The sequence below is a fragment of the Gavialis gangeticus genome, unplaced genomic scaffold (genome assembly GCF_001723915.1).
Source record: "Gavialis gangeticus isolate Ggan-Ray unplaced genomic scaffold, GavGan_comp1, whole genome shotgun sequence".
NCBI classification, from domain to species: Eukaryota; Metazoa; Chordata; order Crocodylia; family Gavialidae; genus Gavialis; species Gavialis gangeticus.
In genome coordinates this window covers 21,400,048-21,410,771 of record NW_017729022.1, presented here as the reverse complement: position 1 = coordinate 21,410,771, position 10,724 = coordinate 21,400,048, and positions in this window count along the sequence as shown.

Here is a 10,724-nt window from a genome sequence, read left to right as displayed (position 1 = left end):
AGAAGGCACCTTAATTCAAAATTATCATCCAAAAAACTCCTGCTGAGGTACTGCCTAGCATGGGAGCTTCCTAAGCTCAACCAAGCAGCAACATGTTTTGCTTTACTGTTCCTTAGGTCAGCTGAGAAGCTTCATGCCCACATCTCTACCAGCATAGCTTGAGCTGATTCATGGCACCTTTCACTGCTCATGTTGAAGCTAAGCCACTTTGCAGCCAAGAATCATAGGGCCAGAACAGAGTAAACAAGACAGTGTGTGACTCTGTAAACTAGTAGTTAGGGGACACAGTTGGGAGGGGAACACCCACATTCCAGTATCACCTCCACACTTCACAGTAGAGGGGGAATGTCTACACATGCATGTGATCCGAGATCAGTTTACTTGCAAGTAAACTGCTTGCTAGTAAATGCTCCTGGGCAAGTGTCTACATGTGCAGTGACATGGCAGCAGATTTGCTGCTGCCACCATCAATCTGGTACCACTTCCTGTGACCTGCAATGAGCCCCTGCTGCCACTCGGGGGGAGCTTGAGGTTCTGGCTGCAGCAGCAGCAGCCAACAGCCATCTTGAAAAGGCAACCCCATTCTCTGCTCCCGGGTTGACCATTTCTTTGGCCAGGAGCAGCATGCACAGTGCAGGGACAGCATGCAGCAGCTCTCTCCTCACTCTCTGCCTCCCTGGGATATGGCTGCTTCAGCCCTGCCCCTGGCAGCAATGACCAGCACCCTGGGCTTCTGCTAGCCACTGCACTGGCCCTGTCGGCCTGCTGCACCAACTACCAGCTGGCTCACAGCTGTCTGGGCCCTCCCAGCTTCCTCACATGCAGCAACCGCCTGCCTGGTCACAGTGTGCCATCCCAAGGCCACCCCCGCTGCACACCTGGTGCCTGGATCCCATCCAGGTGGCTGGACTCAAGCAGGGACACTGATGATGGGCTCCTGGACACCACCACTGGAGCCACCCTTGCCTTCCTGGGCCTTCAGCCCCACCACCACTGGGCCAGCCAGGACTTGTGGCTGTAAGTTGTTCAGCAGACTTGGGATGAGGAGGGGTGGCTGGAGGTATTCCAAATGACCTAGGCTATCTTCCTGGACCTCCTGGAGCAGCTCTGGCCACACCTGGAGTGGTAGGACACTAACATGTGGTTGCCTTTCCCCATGGACACTGTTAGCATGACTGGTTTGGGTACTGTGGGCTTCTCTGGTTCTCGCCTGCCATGACTTCAATCTTGTTAAGAAAAATGGGGAGGAAAGCGATGCTATGATAACTAGTAGCCATGGAAGGACCATGCTCAGTCTATTTTATAATCTCAGTGCTTTTTATTCTCTCTTATTTTACAGGAAACCAGTTGGGAGGCAGCAGCTTATCAGGATTGTCTCTGGAGTCATCCTCACACTCTGCTGAGGATCCCTGACCCCTCAACAGGGATGGTAAGAGTGACAGTGTACTTCACCACTTTGAGATGATGTTGACTATTCGGTGTCCACAGGGTCCTCTCCGTGTCCTCTGCCCTGCAAAAGGGGATCTCCGGGCTTCTCAGTCTTGCCTGAGTCCTAGCCCACTTTTCTTAATCAAAGGAAGTAACAGAAAAGAAAAGAAAAGTTTTCCTTTGTTCTGCTCCTGCTGGGAGCTTCCTGCTGCTAATTGTCTTATTAGCAGCTTGTTACAGCCACTGCCTGCATCTTTATCTGGCAGAGCCGGCGTGCAGGCTCTGCGGCTCCCCCATGGTTGGGGCTTGCCTTCTCGGTCCTCGGCATCCTTCTTCCCTTGGGGTCCTGGAGTCACCCAGACTCTTCAGGGGTCTGGGCAGGGGTCATCCCTCCCGCTGCCCCTTCGGCTCGACATAGCATTCCTGCTCCTTAATGCTGACCGTGGCTCCTGCCCACAGCGCAGCTCTGCTTCTTCCTGCACTCACCGCCTTTCCCATGAACTCAAGGTAAGCCAAGGCGAGGTCTGTGTTCCGGGACCTCTCTGCTCCCTCTGATCCTGCATCAGGGTCCCTCTTCTCAGATCCTTCTCTCTGAAGGGTCTCTCTCGCAGCTCCCCTCTCCCTCTCGTGCCCGAAGGCAATCAGTCCATGCCTCACCACTCTTTATGTCAGTTTTGGCAGGCTAATCACCTAAGCTTGCCTTAGGTGTGTAATTTCCCCCACCTAGCAGTGTTCGTCATCGGGTCAGTCTAGCCCTGTCTTGCCTAAGTAACAGGGCTCCTATCAGAGTCCCTGTTACAGACACCTTGCCCTGCTCAAGCTGCCAGTCTCCATTGTATGGGCTCTCTCTTTGGTGTAGGCCAGGCCCTGCCAGGGAAGCCATCCAGGAGGTGCGCGGTGCCCTCCACAACATGCTGGGGCACACAGTGCTCCAGGTACATGACCCCCTGCTGGTAGACATGGGGTTCCATGCCCTTGGCTTCCCCCAGTGCATTGGGGCCCTGGATGGGACCCACATCTTTGTCACCTGGTGACTGGCCCTATTATAGCTGGAGGGGCTTTCAATTGGTTGTGCTCTAGGCCACCATTGACCACTGTGACACCTTCATGTCTAGAGGCCTGTTACAAACTAGTCAGAGGGGACCAGCAGGCATTGGGGGAGTCCCTGTTCCCCCAAGCACTACCAGGAGTGACTAGAAATAAGTCACAAGCTGGCAGAGGGTAGATTCAGACTAGACATCAGGAGGTGCTACTTCACTGTCAGGGCAGCTAGGATCTGGAACCAACTTCCAAGGGAAGTGGTGCTGGCTCCTACCCTGGGGGTCTTTAAGTGGAGGCTTGCCGTCAACCTGGCTTTTGACCCCAATACTCTTTCCTGCCCTGGCAGGGGGTGTCGGACTTGATGATCTGCTCAGGTCCCTTCCGACCCTACTAACTATGAAACTATGAATGCGAGTGCTAACTGGGTGGGCAGAGCCCACAACACCCATGTGTTTTGCAACTGTCCTGCCAGCCCTGGTGCAGAGTGGCTGGTTTGCACCAGGGATGCCAGACCTGCATCTGGGTGCCATGGTGGTCTTGCCTCTCCTCATCGGGGACCCTGCCTACCTGCTTCTGCCCTGATTCATGCAGCTCTATGTTGACCAGCTGAACCTCTGCCAGACCCGCTTTAACAAGAGTCTGGGCTGGACCCATGCCCTGATGGAGTGTGCCTTTGACCACCTCAAGGAACACTAGTACACCCTCACTGCCCACCTTGAGTTTCCTGGGGAAAACCTCCCCCAGGTCATCTTTGAAGCTTGCATACTGCATAACATCTGAGAGGCCCAGGGGGAGCTCTTCTGCGAGGCCTGGGTGGAGGAGGCATGACAGGCAGAGGACACCTGGCAGCAGAAGCACCACCTGCAGTGGCAGTAATAGTGACAGCAGTGGATGCCCCTGCCAAGGCTCCAGGCAAGCTGCACACCCACCCCTGGGGGGCAAGGCACCAGATGCAAGAGGTGCTGACCAACCATCTCCTCCTGTACTCCCCACTGTAGTCTGCCTGGACAGCTGCCAGTAGACACCCCACCACCCACACCACACTGACTGCAGACGCGTCTCAGAAGAACAACAGTTTTTATTCCCCTCACATCAAACAGACCCTGCCACCCCACTCCTTCCCCAGACAGAGCCCCTCTCCCCCCAACAAACATAGCCTCCATCTGCCCTCCAGCAACAGAGCTCCTCCACCACTCACCCCACCCACCAACAATAAAACACCCTCTTCCCCATGAAAACTATTTACAGTGTGGTTTGTGTGCAGTCCTGGGATGGAGGTACCTGGTGGGCAGAGCCCAGGGACATTTGGCCAGCACCATGGCCTTTGGCTTTTCCCTCATGGGTGTTAATGACACGGCAAGTCTGGTGGGTGGAGGACTCACCCAGAGGGTATGGAGGCTGGTAGTCCCTCAGCACAGGCAGCCCCCACTTTGGCAGCCAGTGTCCAGGGCCAGCAGGTCAGCACGCAGTCCTGGCCTCACTGCAGGCAGCTCCAGCTCCATACCCACATGAAGCCGGGGTGAGCAGTGGGCCTGGGTCCAAGTTGGCAGGCTGGGTGGTAGGGGACCTAAAGCAGGGTCCAGGCTAGGGGCTGCTGGCTGGTAGAGATGGCACTGGACCTCCATCCAGGCCTAGTGGAAGGCCTGCTGCTGGGCAGCAGGTGGCTGGCAGGGGACAGTTGGGTCAGGGCAGCAGGCAGCACAAAGGCAACCTTCAGGGCCAGGACACTATCCATCACCTGGTGGTCATCATCTGTGGCCTGTACTGTCCTGCCCTGGACCACAGTCCTGCTCAAGGGCTAGGAGCTAGGCCCAGAACTTCTGATCTGCCTGGTCCCACATGTCCTTGTGGTCCATATCCTCTACCCACCAGGCCTGTGGATCCACCAGATGGTCTTCTGACACCATCAAGAACCAGTCCAGGAGGATGGTGTGGCCCAAGGTCCTCCCTTTAGTAGAGCCAGTGCATCTACAGGGCCTCAGCTGTGAGAGGCAACCCTGAGCCCACATCCTGGCGGCCAACTTCAGCCTCTCCCCTGTATGCAGCTTCAGGGCCTGCAAAGCCATGGGAAAGAAGGTGTTTGTGACAGCTTGAAACATTTCTGAGATAAGATGCTCTATACCAGGGGCCATGCATTGCCCAGCCTCAGATCAGGGATCAGTCATGCACAGTTGCCCAGGGACCATGGCAAGTTGGCTGGGAAGGTCCAGGCCGAAGTAGCCGCTGGCTTAGCCCCCTTTCCCATTTGCTCTCCTGGGGCAGGTGGGCTGCTGGGTGTTGGCTGCAGGTAGTCTGCCACCTGCCTGCCCCCATTCCCAGGGTGGGACAAACCAGACTCCTGGCAGCACCTGCTACTATGCTTCCAGATCCCACTGCCCCACTTCTCCTCCTACAGTGGAGTCTGTCTCCTGCACTGCCACCAAGCCCACAGTGCCCAGGCTTGGGGGGTCACAGGGCTCCCAGATGGCTGGGATGAGGAGTTGCCTACACCCCTGCTCTCCCTGCAGGGGTCCTCTCTGGGGAGGAAGCCTGAGCCAGATCCCCCTGCACTGGTGCTGCACCCCAAGTGTGCCCCTGCTGTGCATGTCCTGGGGACTGCATGAGGAGCTGTTTTTGCAGGCTGAGAGCCCTGTGGATGCAAACCACTATGCCCTGCTGCTGCTGATCGCTATGGTGCCCTAGGTGCACATGCAGAACTGGCAAGGGACACTGAGCTTTGATGGCATGAGGGGCAGGTGTGGATTGCCCCACAACCTCTGCCACCACCTGATGGCTACCTGTGGCTATGCTACACATCCCTACCCCTCCCAGCAAAGGAGGGTATCGCTGCTGGCATTGTTCCTTGGCATGTGAGAGGCCTGTGCCCACCTAGCTTCAGGGGCACAGGCTACTCAATAAAGTTTTGCATTGTCTCCTGCCTCCCTGCACGCTGTTGGGTCGGGGGGAAACCCCGGGTACCACGGGAATGCAGGTGGGCCAGACAGGGAGGAGGGCAGAGGCAGGGCCCAGAGCATGGGCTGGGGCGAGGGCGGGTGTGCTAGGCAGCAGTGCCAGGGTGCAGGCAGGCTGGTACAGCTGGTCTGCAGCCTGCCCGGGGAGCACAGGAGCCTGGAGTGGCCTCAGGCTCTCTGCACATGTGCCCAAGGACTCAAAATGCCTGCAGACTTTTTAAGGGCCTGAGGCTGGGGCTGCCATAGAGCTGGCCCAGCCCCGGGGCAGAAGAGGCTTCCAGCTCCGAAGCCACAGTGATTAAATAATAATAATAATAATAATAATAATAATAATAATAATAAAAAAGCAGAAATAATATATTTTAAAGATACTGAACTAGTTTATGCATATTAAAAGCATCATTACTGGTTAATGGGATAAAAGCTCACCTAATTATTCTCCTATATTATTGGTCACTCATCAAGTATGACTATTTACTTCTTGCAGGAGTAATTTCTTAAAGGTAGAAATAAGAAAGGAGCTACAAACAAGAGCGCAAGCCTATGATGTCTTATGCAGATCTTTTTCTTTGAATATAAATTCATTTCTAGATGTCCTAATCAAATTTGGAAAACATAAGCTAATTTCTGGGTTTTGAATCAATATGTCTAAATTAGAAGAAACACCAGAAGATCAACATTGTATTCCTCATGTTATGGTTCTTACCATTGTGTCACAGCACGGGGTCCTGCAGGAAGGCTGTGATCTCCCTAAGGCCCCCTTACCATGCCAAGTTGGACCAATGGGCACCCTCGACTCTCATCTGCCATGTCTTTGATGGTAAATATATAATAGGGAGGCTGCCTTTACATCCTCTTGGACAAGGTTTTGCTGTACTCTCTGACCCCGTGGGCTCCTGGACCCCTTGTGGGTCCCATTCTACAATGGGTGTTTCAGGGCAAACTGGCCTTATGGGCTATGCGTGACTCCAACCACTCCTTTACTACACCCCAAGCCTCACAGATGGAACTGACGTTGTTCAGTCTGGGCCTTGTTACAGTTTGGCCCCCTGGTCCTCCCCGGGGGCTCTCTGCAGCCCTGTCTCACACTGTGCCTCACTGGCACCAGGGTCAGTGCACCCCCAAAGGCCACGCCCTCTCTGGTGCTGGGGTCAGTGCACACCCAAAGGCCACGCCCTCTCTGGCGCTGGGGTCAGTGCACACCCAAAGGCCACGCCCTCTCTGGCGCCGGGGTCCCCACACTGCCATGAGTCTCCTATGAGGCCTCCTCCACCCCCTAACAGCCTCACCCAAGCCACCGGTATTCAACAACAAACAAAACACAAGCCCCTGGGCTATAACGTCATTCAAGCCAAACCAGGGGTGTTCTGTCCCTCACCAGTATCAGAAGCTGTACCTGCAGTCAGGTCTCTCCCCTTTGGTTGCTCTGGAAGAGCTCCTTACCCCTTGGCTGCTGGCAGGGAACTGCTGTCCTGGCCTCAGCCCTTGGATTTATATGTGAGCTAGGCGCTGCCCCTTCCAGTCAGCTGACCACTGGCAGATGTGGGCCACTAGCTCATTCTGGTTGCCCTGGTAACCAGCAGCTGGGGCTCCTCACTCACTGCTAGGGCCCTCTCCCTAGTAGTTTCTACTCTTTAAAGGAGCAGGGCACCTAAGTGCTCTGCAACACATTGGTTTCCTCTGAAGGTCAAAAGTAACTGAGTGAAGCTTCCCACTTACATGGGCAAAGTGTCCATGTGAAATCTGCTGTTGCTGTTAAGGGAAGATTTTGACTTGGCAGCATAATAGAAAACAGCCTATTGTGAAGATGGTAAAACGTAGCTCAATATTTTTTCTTCTTTCCCACCTTCCCACTGCCTCCTCTAGCAGCTGCTGCTTCCTGCCTTCACCCCAGGGGGCAGGGCAGTGCAGCAGCACAGAGAGCTGAGGATGAGTCTGGGGCCCTGAACTAAGTCAATGGGATCAGTGAAGGTTAGACTGGATGCATTAACAGTAAAAGTGACACTGATATAAAACTCAAATACAGATCAAATGGACTTTCCTCTTATTTGAAGGTAATGGGTACAAAATTCACCTACCATATTTGATGGTGTATAAGTCAAATTTTAAAGCCAAATTTTTAACTCTTAAAATTCAGCCTCAACTTATACACTGTCGCCTGCAAGCAGCACTGTCTGGACCCTCCTGGGAGCTCCCTGGGAACTCAGGCAGCACAAGGCCCACTGGAAGCCCACCCAGCCAGCCAGCCTGCCAACAGCTTGTTCCCCAGCCCCAAGGCAGGCAGGGAGGCTCTGCAACAGCAAGGATTGGGCCCCTCACCACTTCTGCTTTAAAGCAGGCTCCTGGAGCCAGCAGGGTGCCTGGCGCTGCTCAGGAAGGGACTGGCTTACCCCACAGGCAGCACAAGGTGTCGGAGAGGGGCTGGGAGGGAGGCTAGGGATTTCAGGAAGAGCCAGCCTCCTCCCCACCACCCCTGCCCAATACTCCCTGCTGGCCCTGGGGTGAGCTACTTGCTTCCTGGGCAGTGCCAGGCATCCTGCTGGCTGCAGGAGCCTACTGAAGGCAGAAGTGGTGAGGGGCCCAGTGCTGCTTTTGGCAGAACCTCCTCGCCTGCCTGAGGCCTGGGGAATGAAGCTGCCTCTGGGCCAGGCAGCCCCTGACTGGTGGGGGGCTGGTACTTCTCTCTGTGGCAGTGGCACCCCCTCCGGGGCTGGTTGGGTGGGATGTCAGTGGGCCATGTGCTGCCTAATCCATCTTCCCAGGAGCCTGCCAGCACACTGCTTCTCTCACAAGCCTGCCCAGGCTTCCAGCACCTTGCACACCAAGGCGGGGTCAACTTATACAATGGATCTACAACAATCCTAACTTTCTGGTACAGAAATTTGTGGTTGACTTATACACTGTCAACCTATACACTGTAAAATATGGTAGCTGTTCCTCTGTTTAAAACGATCTTAGGTAATGTCTTTCTCTAGTCCTATATTTGTTTGATTTTTAAATATCATAAAACTAAGGAAAAGAATGCTATTCTTTTATAGGATACGTTATGCATGATAAAAAGTATTGCCCAGCTCTGTCTCTTTCAGTGAAACATAGTATTAATTAGGTTGAAAATGGAAATTAGTAAAATATTATTTTTGTTCAAATTATATACAACTTCATATGGAGGAACTCAAAAATGGAAACTCTGACTATATTATTTGCTGTATAAAATATTTCAACTGAATTTGGCTCACGTATTGTCTCTAATTAATTATAATGTTTGGATCTAATTTCTTCTTACTTTAACAGTTTTAATGTGGTTATAACTCTTCTGACTTACTCTATTTTAACTAAGCAGTACCACAGAGGGGAAAAAATGGCTCTGTTAGAACTGTTCTAAATCGTAATTACTCTTTGAGTTTTTAATGAGCAAAGTGAAGATGCAATAGGTTTAACTTTTGATGATGAAATAAATGCCATCCCAAAGCCAAACAAGGAGAGAAGAGAACTTATCATTTCATGTGATATGTAAATAATGATGCTTGACGTGAACATTATCTCCTCACATCACTCAGAAGAACTGTCAGAGATCGGACCTACGTGCCATGTTAGTGACTGAAATGACAAAAAGAGCTGCCTCTCCATTCAAAATAAGCCTTGCCATCTTCATCCCCCAGCACCCTGTGTTGTAAAAGAACACATGCTCAGTTCATTAGGAGAATGGATGTTCAGGGCTACCCTCAGGAGAAGACTCTAACCATGGATTCCAAGTGGACTGAGGGATCTACCTTCAGCCCTGATTTAGGCATCAAAGTTTCAGAGGGATGTGAGATTTCAGGTGGATCCCTATTCTCCACACTTGCTATTGCCTCACTCTAGAAGGCTCCCTGCTCAGCATGCTGGTGTTTCATGTGGGTGTTTTGAATTACTAGTCTGAAGAGCCAAACTGTTCCCAGGTATTGCATAGGGAGCCTCGATGTCTAACAGTGCTTTGGATCCTACTACATTGGCCAACCCTCTAAGTTCTTTGTTGAACCTAGCCCTAAGTTACTCCTGTCTAGAAGGAAGAGCAGGAACATTTAGCAGAAACTCCTACCTTAATTACACAGTAAAAGTTACACTTCTCCCATGTCTCCTCAGGTGTGCCTGTTCTCTTCCTACACTCAAGCCCTTTTACCCAGAGTTCTTGAGAAATTGAGGCCAGATGAAAAGGCTGTTGTGCAGCCATTGAGCTTTGAACACAGGGGACCAATGAGGTGTCAAGTGGGAAATTATCATAACTGCTCCCCTACTAAAGGTGAAATGAGAGGGACCCACAGAATGCAATCATGGCAGTATCTCTGTTATTGATACACCTGCATAAAACAATGACAGGACTTAATTGCCCCATTCAGTTGCACCAGCCTAAATGTACCCACACCCACAAAGGAACTGAATGAGTCAGAGAAACAGGTGGTGGCTTGCCACAAGGCTTAGCTTGGTGTTCCCCCTCTCTTCCCAGGAATGAATTCTGGAAGCATTTTCAGCCCTGTCCTCTTGCTTACTAGCCTGGTTATGGGAGATAGCATAGCATAGCTCTGGGCTTCTCAAATACCAATGCATGGTAATGCAAATTCCAAATGCCAGTACATGTTCCCTTCCACTGGTTGGGTCCCTAAGGCTAGGAGGAAGGCAACTTTGCCAGGAATGAGGCAGGCAGTGATGGCAAGCTCATGCAGACTGGAGTGTAAACCTCTTGTTAGTAGGGGTGGCTGAGATGTTGCAGACCAGGGACAGCTAGAGGACTTGGGCTGTTCACCATCCAGGTCTGTCTCCATGTCCTTTGCACTGTCCTGGAGAGGCTGGAGTTACCTCCAGGGTCATCTCCTGGGTCATCCTGAGAGTGTGCATTTCATAATAGCACGTTGTCCCACATAATTTGACAGGACTTGCAGTGGCACAGGGGACACCTGTAGACTCCCAGTTTGCCTGTGGTCAAAGTGCTTTCTCCTGCAAGAAGCACAATGGGTTATGGCCTTGGGTGTGTAGCTTGCGTGGCAGATAGATGAGGTTAATTATGCTCATAATAATATTAAGTTATGCTACATTTATAAATGAATAATGCTGAAAGGAATCACACTTCTGAGATTTCCTTTCTTGTCAGAACATGCACATCTATAGAAGACCCATTAGTGGATCCATGGTATCATAAATATTCTACCATATAGCCTCATTTTCCTCCTGGTTTGACCTCAGACCTCTTCCCATGTGAATTAACTGCTTTCTTTTATGCTGCGTAACTCAGGAGACCATACAACCACAAGCAAGCTGGAGATCTGTTGG